This window comes from Bos indicus, chromosome X (genome assembly GCF_029378745.1).
Source record: "Bos indicus isolate NIAB-ARS_2022 breed Sahiwal x Tharparkar chromosome X, NIAB-ARS_B.indTharparkar_mat_pri_1.0, whole genome shotgun sequence".
Classification (NCBI taxonomy): Eukaryota; Metazoa; Chordata; class Mammalia; order Artiodactyla; family Bovidae; genus Bos; species Bos indicus.
The window spans coordinates 146344983-146357979 of record NC_091789.1 but is presented as its reverse complement, the minus strand read 5'-3'; the positions used below and the strand labels follow the sequence as shown (position 1 = coordinate 146357979).

At 47.3% G+C, this 12997-nt stretch overlaps 1 long non-coding RNA gene across 1 annotated transcript in view; it reads left to right on the top strand.

Moving 5' to 3' along the window:
* Nucleotides 1–12997, top strand: part of LOC139181630 (uncharacterized) — a 288747-nt gene that overhangs the window by 183942 nt on the left and 91808 nt on the right. The window contains exon 4 of the long non-coding RNA XR_011565424.1: nt 12770–12885. This is a non-coding gene — a long non-coding RNA (uncharacterized lncRNA). The remainder of the gene's footprint in view (nt 1–12769; nt 12886–12997) is intronic.

Genomic DNA, 12997 nt, shown 5'->3' with positions numbered 1-12997 from the left:
AAGCCAGGCTTCCCTTGCTGCTAGAAGAGTCTGCCTGACCACTTCCACACCTGCTCACATGCAGATGTGCGAGTGTCTGGTCGAGGTGCTCCACGGCTATCTTTGCTGTGCCTTGTCCCGTGGTGGGGAAGTTCCGACACAGAGATCGAAGGTTCTCGTCCCTCCACTGAGGGGCCAGAAGCCAGCAGATGCTCAGCTGACCGTCAGTCAGGCTCATGGTCAGAAGGGGAAAGGGTCTAAATTAACCCAATGCTTGTGGTTCTTCTGCAGGTCCCGGAATCTTAGACAGACGTCGCTGGTCAGTGAGCAAGCTGCTGTGTGAGACAGAAAGGGATGCTGACTGCCTTAATGCCCCTCAACTCTGTCTCTCTGTCTCTCTCCACATGGGCAGATTCTGAGACATCTCATTTTATGACTTTAGAAAAAAACCCTTGTGCTCGCAGCTTCCTGCCCACCCTGTACTCTGACTGTGCTGTGTAAAAATGTCTCCCACTCTATTTAAAATGTAATCCTCAGTCCAGAAACAGCATCACTCTACTTTGGGTTAGGAGGAAATTTTTCTTTTAAGATAAAACCCACATCTCTGGGATTCAGTCTCCCACCTGTAAGGAAAGACTTTAAAACACACTTACATATTTTAATACATTTTGACACACATGTGATTTATATGTATTGATGTAGGGAAAACAATTGAAAAAGAAGTGTTGTATTCATTTTAAGAATATGCCCATCAGGGAACAGAAAGCTTACTCCATTAAAAAAATAGAATATTAGAGATGATGGTAATTTTACCTAAAATAAGTCAGCCAAAAAAAAAAAAAAAAAAAACCTCCTTTGAATGTTGCTTTTGTTTTTTGCACTGAACATTGTTGAGTCTCGTTTAAGATAAACTGCTTCATGTTTTGTAACTAACATAAGATGTTCAAGGGAATAGTTAAAAATGAATGAGGGTCTTTCCTCAAGCAAGCAAAGGAAATGTAAAGATTTTCGTAATTAGACACTGAACGGCAATAACATATGATCGTGATGTTCCAAGCTCCAAGACTCATCTCGTAGCAACCCATCTTCATCACGGTTCAGGCCACTCACCGAAACAGACTAGAGAAACCTGAACCCATGCTTTCCAGTCAACAGCTGATGATGTGATTCAGAGCAATAACCCTCTTTATAAGGAACGCAGAACGCTATTCTGTAAAGCAACTAGTTTGTCTTAAAATAGAATCCCTGAGGGATTCTCCTGAGAAATGTTTATTTTGAGTGGTCTACGCATTGTCAAGTAAAGCAGCTTCCTCCCTCTGTGATCCATACTGCTGTTACCCCTGTAAAACAGGAGCCTATTAAGAAGACAGATGATGTAGCCTTCGTGATCGTTAGGCTCACTGTCCCGACTCTTGTTTCTGCAAAGTTACGTGCATGGTTTAAAAGGCACCTTGAGCCGTGGTGGATGTTGGAAACTCTTTGTGTTTCAGACTCACAGCTCGTGCATGTGTGTGTTTGGTCACTCAGATGTTTCCGAGTCTTTGCGACCCCCGTGGACTGCAGCCCGCCAGGCTCCTCTGTCCTTGGGATTCTCCAGGCAAGAATGCTGGAGTGGGTTGCCATGCCCTCCTCCAGGGGATCTTCCTGACTCCACGTCTCTTGCATTGGCAGGTGGGTTCCTTACCGCTGAGCCACCAGGGAAGCCCCAGAGTCACAGCAATGTATGTCGAATCCTCCCCTTTATTAGCTGGTCTGATCTTATACGTGCTCATCATCTGATTTTAAGTGGGTACTTAGAATAGAAATGACTCTGTATAAAACCACGGTTCTCAGTTGGGAGTCACTTAGCACCCCTCCCTGGGGGCTGTGTATAGAGACATTTTTTCTTGACAGGGGAGGGGGTCCCTCTGGCTTCCAGTGGGTAGTGGTCAGTGATGCTGCTAAATGTCCTTCTTACAGTTCCAACCCGGCCCCAGTGAATGATCCAGACCCCAGCTGTCCATAGTGCCAAGGATGAAAAAAACCCTGGGCTCCAGGAAGGCTTTTTTTTTTTTTTTTCTTTACCTTCTGAAGCTTTGGGTTTGGTTGACAAGGCGCCACTCCAGTTGGGACTGGATCACTCTGCTTTTCCAGGAAAGAGCCCCACCTGAGTCCAGACCTACCTGCTCTGCAGTTTCACCGTATCGAGGAATGCCTGCCCTCAGTCCCCCTCTGGACCTGGTGTCTGATGTCATGCCAGCTTGGCACCATGAATCTGTGCCCAGAGCCACCCGAGCAGAGTGCCCCTGTACCTGGTGCCGCAGCTGTGTGTTCACTCAGATCTTCTGTTGTCAAGCACTGGCCATTTGTGAAGCTGTTCCAAAGGATGGGAAACCACTTAGGTGCATAGGAATGCACTTGGATCTAGTATGGCTGTGTGATTCTTATAGAAAGGGACATTCCTACCAGCAACACAAGCTTTCTTGGCAGACCTGATTTGATGACTTTTGCTTTTTTAATGACACTGATTGCCAGTCCCTTGGGGCTTCTCTGGTGGCTCAGAGGTAAAGAACCCACCTGCAAGACAGGTGGCACAGGAGACGTGAGTTCCATCCCTCAGTTGGGAAGATCCCCCTGGAGAAGGAAATGGCAACCCACTCCAGCATTCTCGCCTGGAGAATCCCATGGACAGAGGAGCCTGGCAGGCTACAGTCCACGGGGTCACCAAGGGTCCGGCACGACTTAGCAATTAAACAACAACAAACAATCATCAAGTGACTAGCACATGGTCCTGGGTCTTAGAGCCCGGGGTTGCAGCTGAATCAGTAAGCAGACGGTCTCTGCGGGTGGTTTGCGGTAGACTGAAACCTTTCTCTGGGAAGTGTCCTGGGTGAGCTGAGTTTCGGAGGAGTCAGCTAGGCGGGAGAAGGCAGCGGAGAGACAGAATCAGGAGGAGGGCTTTCAGGCTGAAGGAACATTCCGTCCACAGCTTCAAAGGGGGTGCAGAGATGGATTTTTTTGTAAATAGATCACTGGCTACACAATGAGACGTTAGGAAAGGACCTCACACACCATGCTCTGGAATTTATTGTCACAAGGTTGAAAGCTGTTGAGAATGTGAAGGTTATTCGAAAGGCATAGTGACATAGTGAAAGTCGCCCAGTCCAACTCTTTGCAGCCCCACGGACTATACAGTCCACGGAGTTCTCCAGGCCAGAATACGGGGGTGGGTAGCCATTCCCTTCTCCAGGGGAATCTTCCCGACCCCAAGGATCGAACCCAGGTCTCGCACATTGCAGGCGGATTCTTTACCAGCTGAGCCACCAGGGAAGCCCAAGAATACTAAAGTGGGTAGCCTATCCCTTCTCCAGCAGATCTTCTTGACCCAGGAATTGAACTGTGGTGTCCTGCATTGCAGGCAGATTCTTTACCAACTGAGCTACCAGGGAAGCCCTTGCAAGGCATAGATAGTGAATTTGTGCTCTGTTACTCAGTCTTTTTTGACCCAAAGGGCCATAGCCCACCAGGCTCCTCTGTCCATGGGATTTCCCAGGCAAGGGCACTGGACTGGGTCATCCTTTCCTCCTCCAGGGGGATCGTCCCAGCCCAAGGATCAAACCCAAGTCTCCTATGTCAGCAGGCAGATTCTTTACCATCTGAGCCACCTGGAATGCCCAAGACACAGGCAAACTGAAACCTTCACGAGATCCTTGTGGGCACAGCTGGACAAATGAAAGTTTAGCATGAATGAATGGTGGGGAGTCAGGGAGGGAGCTGGGCACCCTCGGGGGAGGAGAGCCCGCAGAAGCTTGAGGGAGACAGGAAGACCCTGCTGTGTTAATGAAGAAAAATAGGAGGGGCTGGGTGCTGGGGTCAATGCCAGGAGAGAGGCCCAGAGGTCCTGCTTGGGAAGTGGAGGTAATGACAGTACTGTCCACTGAGGACTGGAGCCTCAGGGGAGCTCAGACACGCTAGGGGAGAAGGTGGGTCAGCATGGCAGAATGTCGAACCTCCACTCCAGGGCTTCGGGCATCCCCGAGTGGAATTATGAAAGAGGATTGAAGAGTCTGACACTCAGGAGGAAGGTCTGAAAGGCTGGGAAGACACCTGTGAAAAGGCTTCGTTGCACAGAGTGTAACACACACACACACACACACACACACACACACACGCGGTCGTTACAGGGGCTGGGGAGTGTGTGCAACACTGGAGCTGAGCCAGGGGTGACTTTACTCCTGGGAAACATGTGGCGATGTCCCGGGACATCTCTTTCCTTAATTACTGTTTTTACATATTTATTTGCGTGGCCGTGTTGGGTGTTCTTTGTGGGACGAGGGATCTCTCCTTACGCTGCACAGGCTCAGTATTTGTGTGGTATGTGGACTTTGTCCCTCCACAGCATGTGGTGTGTTAGTTCCCTGGCAGGGATCGAAGCCAGGTCCCTTGAATCCCGGGGATTCCTAAGCCCTGGGTCATCAGCGATGTCCCACGTGTCGTATACTCACACATGTATGTGGAAACTAGAACAGTAGTACAGATGAACCTGTATGCACAGCAGGAAGAGAGACACAGAATTGGAGAATGGACTTGTGGGTGCTGCAGGGGGAAGGGGAGGGCGAGATGAATTAAGGAAGGAGCATTGATCTACGCACATGACAATAGACAGCTAGTGGGAAGCTTCTGTAGAGCACATGGAGCTAAGCCCGGGGCTCTGTGTTGACCTTGGCAGGTGGGAGGGAGGCTCAAGGGGAAGCGAGGTTCAAGAGGGAGGAGACATGTGTATACATATGGCTGATTCATGTTGTTCTACAGGAGGAACCAAGGCAACATTCTAAAGCCGTTATCCTCCAGTTAATTAAAAAAAAAAAGCGTGGTTAGAAATTTGAGACTCAGCTTGGCTGCTTTGTGTAACTGGTTGGCTGCCTGGCTCCATTCCTTATTTCTTGTTTCGCTTAGTTTTTTATGTGTTTATCTAGGGCTTCCATGATAGCTCAGTTGGTAAAGACTCCGCCTACAATGCACGAGACTCCGGTTCAATCCCTGGGTCGGGAAGATCCGCTGGAGAAGGGAAAGGCTACCCACTCCAGTCTTCTTGGGCTTCCCTGGTGGCTCAGCTGGGAACGAATCCACCTGCAATGTGGGAGACCTGAGTTCTGTTCCTGGGTCACGAAGATCCCCCGGAGAAGGGAAAGGCTACCCACTCCACTATTCTGGCCTGGAGAATTCCATGGACTGTATAGTCCATGGGGTCGCAGAGAGGAGGACGGGACTCCACAACTTCCAGTTTCACTTCACTTCGAGTATTTCTCTGGCTGTGCTGGCCCTTACGTGCGGCACTCAGGACCTTCCTTGCAGCATGTGCGATGGTTCGTTGCAGGGCACAGGCGTCTCAGCCTCAGTAATTACATACATGGGCTCAGTTTCTCCGCAGCGTGTGGGATCATAGGTCCCTGACCAGAGACTGAACCTGCATGGGCTGCATTGGAAGGTAGAGCCCCAACCACTGGACCTCCAGGGAAGTTCCCCCCTGCTCCCGTTCCTTCTTTTGATAAGACAGCTTATAGCATCTTTTCTGTACTGGGCGAAGGAACAAGAGCAGGGGTCAGCAGAGTTTGGCTGATGTCACTCGCTGACCACCTGGCGGCGCAGAGAGAGGTGGACAGAGGGTTCAAGGACAAGGGAAGCCATGGGTAGTCACAGTGGGGTGTTTCCATCTCGTCTCAGAAAAGTGGTTCTGCCTCTGCTGACCTTGCAGACACGTGAAGAGACTCCAGTGAGACCATGCGTGTGTCAGGGTCCCCACTGATGCTGAAGCTTCCTAGGAAGGTGGTTAGCTACCGAGAGTCCCGGACGTGGTGGGGGATGCTTCCAGCCGGCCCCCGCCCCAGCAGGGCACGCCTCGGAGCCTCCTCCATTGGTCTCTTGAGGGATCGTCCTGATCTCTCATCTCTGACTGCCGGCTCCATAATGTCCACCTCCACGTCTGAGCCACTGAGACACTCTCCAGTCCACTGGGCCTGCCTGTTTGCTAATCCTCAGTGGTACTAGCTAAACCTGGGAGCATCCAACCTGTGCTTGGGGTATTGAGAATCGGGTAGACACAGATTGTGGAGGGTCTGCATTTAGGCTTTCAGGCTTTAGGCTGGACAAGCCAGTCATTCAAAGGGTGCATTTATAGAGGACTTTGAGGAATAAGACAGCACAGACACTTTCTGGATCGTTGACCTCTCTGCCCACCTTACCTCCTGGAGACCTTGGGTCTCAGGTCTTCAATCTCTGATACTATGCTCTGTGAACAGAGTCACTTCTTTCTGTCTATGACGCTCCCTGACAGCCTTACAAGGCAGACATTTGTGCCTGAGAGGAAGAAGAAGAAAAAAGAAAATACTAGAGAGATGAGGTCACAGGCAAGAAGGAAAAGAAGGTGGTCATGGAGTTACCTATATATGGCTTGGTCTCCAGCGTGAAGCAGAGACGTTGCTGTTGAACAGTTGTATCCAGTGACCCTGCACCCCAGAGAGTCAGCGACTCCCGTTTCCCTGACAGCTGACGTATTTCTTATGGTTGGAACATTAATAACAATTACAGGTCTGTTCCATGAGCTGTTCTTTCACCATGCACGTATTTTCTGAGTAGCAAACACATGACAATGTCTTGTTGGCACATTGGGATGACATATTGTCAGTGATGTCATGCTCTGGAAGTTGAATCCAGACGCAACATAAGAAGTTATTGTATATTCATGGGCAGAGGGGGGAGGGTTTTTTTTTTTTTAACAGTTATTCCCTATTACTCTGTTCATGACTGTTAGGAGAGTATTCCAAGTTTCCCCAGGTTTTACTGTCAGCGATCACCAAAAATCAAGCTTTGTCCTAAGATTGTGTCAGCTGCTTATTTAGTTTGTATTTTAGCTCTCAACTATGATCTGAGCCTTTCCCGTCTGTGGGGTTGGTCTGCACAGATGTTGGATTCACCCCACTGGAGACAGTCATCTTTCTGCTCCCTGTGCTTTCTGGGGGAGGGAGCAATTAAATTGCCCTGAGGTCCAGTTGAAGGAAAACTGGCTCGTGACGGTTCACGGAAAGTGGGTGGGATAGACTCACAAAGTCCATGGAGGTTGGCAGTTGGTGACCTGAGGCGTGGGGCCCTGCAGCTCCTGACAGCAAGAGTGTGGCAGCCTTTTCCCCACCTCTTCTGGAAAGACAATGCAGAAGCGTATCTTGTTTCTGCCTTTTTTTTTTTTTTTAATTACTGATTTTTTTTTTTTTTTAAGGCAAATCCTGAGTGCACACATTGACCCACATGTTGAGAGGCAAAATTCTATAAAAATTTTTCCTGGCCATTGAGATTTGAGCCATTAGTCCAAAGATAAGAGCTGGTTAGTACAGGCAGTGAAGGAAAAGGAAGAAATGGGCACTGCGGACTTTCCCGTTAACGACCGGAAAGCAAGCTTTACTGTGTACCTAGGGACACAGAATAACTTTCCTCAGCACAGGTGCCTGTCACAGTTTTCATAGAGCCTTCTGCTTGTGAAGTACTTACTTTTCAAGGTAAAGATTTTTTTGCTGTTAGAATTTTTTTCTCAAATACAGAGTATAGTATATGTATATAATGTGTGTATATGTGCAGCTGTTTGTACATATTATCTACACACACACTATTTATATACATATGATACATCTATTTATATCTATAATATATATATTATTTATATTCATGTGTATTATATATCACAGAAGGCAATGGCACCCTACTCCAGTACTGTTGCCTGGAAAATCCCTTGGACGGAGGAGCCTGGTGGGCTGCAGTCCATGGGGTCACTGAGGGTCGGATACGACTGAGCAGCTTCACTTTCACTTTTCACTTTCATGCATTGGAGAAGGAAATGGCAACCCACTCCAGTGTTCTTGCCTGGAGAATCCCAGGGACGGGGGAGCCTGGTAGGTTGCCATCTATACATACACACACACACACACACACACACACACACACACCTGTATATATATACAGCTTCCCTGGTGGCTCACACAGTGAAGAATTCGCCTGCAATGCAAGAGGCCCCGATTCAATCCCTGGGTTGGGAAGATATATATATATACACACACATATGGATAATATACATGTAATAATAATAGGTAGAGGTGTATACATATATTTAGGTATATATATGTATGTACATATATTTTTCTTGTTGTTCAGTTGCTCAGTTGTACCCGACTCTTTGTGACCCCATGGACTGCAGCAAGCCAGGCTTCCCTGTCCTCCACCGTCTCCCAGAGTTTGCTCAAACTCATGTTGTTGAGTCGATGATGCCATCCAGCCATCTCCTCCTGTGCCACCTCCTTCACCTTTTGCCTTCAGTCTTTCCCAGCATCAGGGTCTTTTCCAGTGAGTCCTCTCTGCGCATCAGGTGGCCAAAGTATACATACATATGTGTGCATACTTATGTATATGTGCATGTATGTGTGTGTATGTGTGTGTGTATTTAGCATCTATATGTACAAGCACTTTCCTGGTGTCTCGGTGGTAGATAATCTGCCTACCAATGTAGGAGGCGTGGGTTAGATCCCTGGGCTGGGAAGATCCCTTGGAGAAGGAAATGACAGCCCACTCCAGTATTCTTGCCTGGAAAATCTCATGGTCAGAGGAGCCTGATAGGTGGTCCATGGGGTCGCAAAGAGTCGGACACAACTAAGCGGTTTCAGTTTTTCTTCTGGTTCACTGGGATGACCTCTCGGGACTTGTGGATTGGGAAGCCACCTTCCACGTTGTGCAGAGGCCCAGGGCTTTTGAGGATACCTGTGTAGAAAAGAAAGAAGGAGACATCTCCAGGTGTATCTCCCTCAAGCTGAGCCCCCAAGGGTCTCAGCCAGCACACAGCTTGCCAACATGAGCCATGACAGAGCTGCCCTCAGTTGACTTCCTGAGCTGCTAGCTGGACAGCCCCAAGTGGTACTTGTGACCATCCTTCACATCTGGGGGGGCAGGGAGGAGCTTGACTGAGCTGATGACAGCTTTTCCCCCATCTTCAGCCCCACGGTGTCATAGTTCAGCATTGCTGGTTGCAATACAGGGTGCTGCTGCTTTTATTCAGGCCCCCCTGAATGCTACCACCTCAAAGAAAAAAAAATTTTTTTTGGCCTGAGGCTGAATACCAGACATATAAGAAACACAATCAGGAACGTACTCTGGACATTAGGAGTTAATCTCTTTGTTTATCCTTAAAATAGAGCTTCTCCCTAGAGTAGTCATGTTCAATTATATGTCATTTGTGTTATTTCTGGTGCCGTGAGGATTAAAGGCCATCACGATGACTTCACAGAGAGGCCAAAGTTGCACTTAGTAACTTTTCTCAGAATAGAGAGCATTCATCAGGGGGCAAAAAAAAAAAAAAAATGATAATAATAAAACTCTCATGAAATTATGAAAAGTACACAAGGAAAAAATTAAAGGATTATATTTTAAAGCCTCGGGACATAGAATATTATTCCTTATAAGAAGGTCCCATGGTATTGGGATTATTTCCTGGAATGCTCACGATTTATTTTACAAAACCACCTAATGAGCAAACCACAAACAAGCAGATAATAAGAGCTTCAGAGAAAACACATTAGTTTTTTCCCCCCTCAGTGGGGTTTGCTTGTAGCCTCCAGCACTCTCTGTTATATCAGAACCATCAGTTCTCAAGCAAAAGTGTCACTGGCAATTTGTTAAAACACCATGTGATTTGTACCAGCACTTCCAGGCAACTGTGTGAAACGGATACTAGGTCGTCTTTAGGTGATGCACGTCAAGTTCAGATGTCAAACAGACGAAGTTCCTACAAGACCCAGCAGCAGATTCCAAAGTTTCTTCTCCTGTAATTTCCCTCCTAAATGATGCTCTTTCAAAACCAAGAGTTCTGTGGGGATTCTATGCCACTGAAGTTGCAAGCCATATTTGAGTCACCGAGCGGTCAGTGATCTTCCAATACTGCAAATTCCTCGTATCTGTGTCCGAGGTTGGGTAGGGGCTGTGGTTCCTAGGGCTTCTAAAACCCTCAGTTCAGTTCAGTTGCTCAGTCATGTCCAACTCTTTGCAACCCCATGGACTGCAGCACGCCAGGCCTCCCTCTCCATCCCCAACTCCCGGAGTTCACCCAAACTCATGTCCATGGAGTCAGTGATGCCGTCCAACCATCTCACCCTCTGTCGTCCCCTTCTCCTCCCACCTTCAGTCTTTCCGAGCATCATGGTCTTCTCCAGTGAGTCGGTTCTTCGCATCAGGTGGTCCAAGTATTGGAGTGCATAGGGTCCCCTTTTCTCCACATCCTCACCAGTGCTCGTTTATTGCTGTTGACGGTAGTCCCTCTCACAGCTCTCACTGTGGCCTCATCTGCACTTCCCTGACGAGTAGTGATGCTGAGCATCTCTCTACATGTCTGTTGTCCATCCATTTGTCTTATTTGGGAAAATCTCTGTTGCAGTCCTCTGTCCATTTTAATTGATGCATTTATCGTTGGCCGTGCTGGGTCTTCATTGCTTTCCACGGGCTTTCTCTAGTTGTGGTGAGTGGGGAGCTGGTCTTCCTATTGGTGCAGGGTCTTCTCACTACAGTGGCCTCTCCTCTTGCAGAACGCAGGCTTTAAGCATTCAGGCTTCTGTGGTTGTGGGACACAGGCTCAGCAGTTTCAGTGGGCAGGCTTGGTAGCTGTGGCATGTGGGATCTTCCTGGATCAAGGATCAAATCCGTGTCACCTGCACTGGCCGGCAGATTCTTATCCACTGTGCCACCTGGGAAGTCTCTCTGCCCATTTTCTTAAATCTTTTTTTTGTTTGTTTGTTTCAATATCAAAGTGTATGAGATCTTGTATATTTGGATATTAAACCTTTACTGGATGTATCATTTGCAAATATCCCCTCCCGTTCTGTAGGCTGCCTTTCTTTTTTGCCTTTTGTTGATGGTTTCCTTCACTGTGCACAAATCTTTTAGTTCAATGCAGTTTCGTTTATTTTTGCTTTTGCTTCCCTTGCGCGAGGAGATGTATCCCAAAAACATATTACATACTGCGTATTTTCTTCTAGTAGTTTTATGGTTTCGGGTTAAGCCTTTAATCCGTCTTGAGTTGATTTTTTTGCATGTGGGGTGAGAAGTCCAGTTTGATTCTCTGTCCAGTTTTCCCAACACCATTTATTGAAAAGGCTGTCTTTTCCCTGTTGTATATTCTTGCCTCCTTTGTTGTAGATTAATTGATCATATAGTCAAAGTGGACGTGGTGGTTGCTCTGTCGTGTCTGACTCTTTGCCATCCCGTGGACTGTAGCCCACCAGGATCCTCTGTCCATGGGATTCTCCAGGCAAGAATACTTGATCATATAAGCGTGAGTTTATTTCTGGGCTGTCTGTTCTGTGCCATTGATCTAGGCATCTGCTTTTGTGCTGGTACCATACTGTTTTGGTGACTGTAGTTTTGTAGTATAGTTTCAAATTGGGGCCTGTACCTCCAATTTTGTCCTTTCTCGAGTTTGTTTTGGCTGTTTGGGGGTCTTTGTGTTTCCATATAATTTAAAAAGTATTTGTCTTAGATCTGTGGGACGTACCATTGGTATTTCGATCAGATCAGATCAGTCGGTCAGTCGTGTCCGACTCTTTGTGACCCCATGAATCGCAGCACGCCAGGCCTCCCTGTCCATCTCCAGCTCCCGGAGTTCACTGAGACTCACGTCCATCGAGTCAGTGATGCCATCCAGCCATCTCATCCTCTGTCGTCCCCTTATCCTCCTGTTCTCAATCTTTCCCAGCATCAGGGTCTTTTCCAGTGAGTCAGCTCTCCGCATCAGGTGGCCAAAGTATTGGAGTTTCAACTTCAACATCAGTCCTTCCAATGAACACCCAGGACTGATCTCCTTTAGGATGGACTGGTTGGATCTCCATATGTGCAATCCAAAAAACGAAACAACAAAATGGGAACAGTCACAGGTACAGAGAACAAATGAATGGCTGTCAGAGGGGAGGAAGAGGTGGATGATGTAGGTGAAGGGAATTTAGGGGGACACAGCTCCAATCAGTGTATAAGCCATGGGGCCATAATTGACAGCATAAGGAATACAGTAAGAAATATGATGAAAAGTTTGCATGGGGACAGATGGTTAGTAGGCTTGTTGTATGGGTCATTTCACATTGTATGCAAATGTCAGATCCCTGCATAGTGTACCTGAAATTAACACAATAGCATACGGCCACTGTGAGAAATGAGAAAAAAGGGTGAGCCAGAGGCAGAGGACACGGAAGAGTGGATGGAACTGAAATCCTCTCCTGGTAAAAAGAGGGAGAAGTGACAAAATGCTGACTCTAGGGGGGAAAAAAAAAATCACTTTTGTTGAAAACGTCAAGTTTCTTCCCAGTGTGATGTGTACAGTTAGTCGCTTCCGAAGCAAGAAGAGTATTCTTTTATTTTTAAATTTGCATCAGGCAATTTGGTGATGAATCCCAAGATATCTTTAGAAGTACATGGGCTTAACTGTTGATCATCGCAAGACGCCTGTTCAGTTTCTCTTTACCGGGGTGGAGAAGAAACAAATGCGTGCCGGGAAGGGGAGTGAGATCCTGGCGCCTTCCGCCTGGCGGATGTTTACAGGCGGAGGCTCTTTTCTCATCTCGCGTTGAGTGCGGCACCCTGTCTAACGTCTGCTTTGTTTTCTTCACCGAAAGAGTTTCTCTGCTTTGTCAGCTTTGGAGGATCGATCCCTTCCTTAAGAAAAGACCACCATTCTCAATGTTTGTCGTTACCTAGAATAACAGGATTGTAGACTCTGTCTCTTGCATTTACACAGGATTCCGGTATATATGACATCATTTCACTGGAAGTCAACACAGGTGTATGTGTAGCTGTGCGTGTCAACATAATTACATCAGAACATTCACAGTTGATCGCTTCTCTTTGAAGGAGGTAAGAAAATGCCCACATAGTTACTTTTCCTTTTTTTAAAAAAAAAAATTTCTTTTTTTACTGAAGGATAATGGCTTTACAGAATTTTGCTGTTTTCTGTGAAACCTCACCA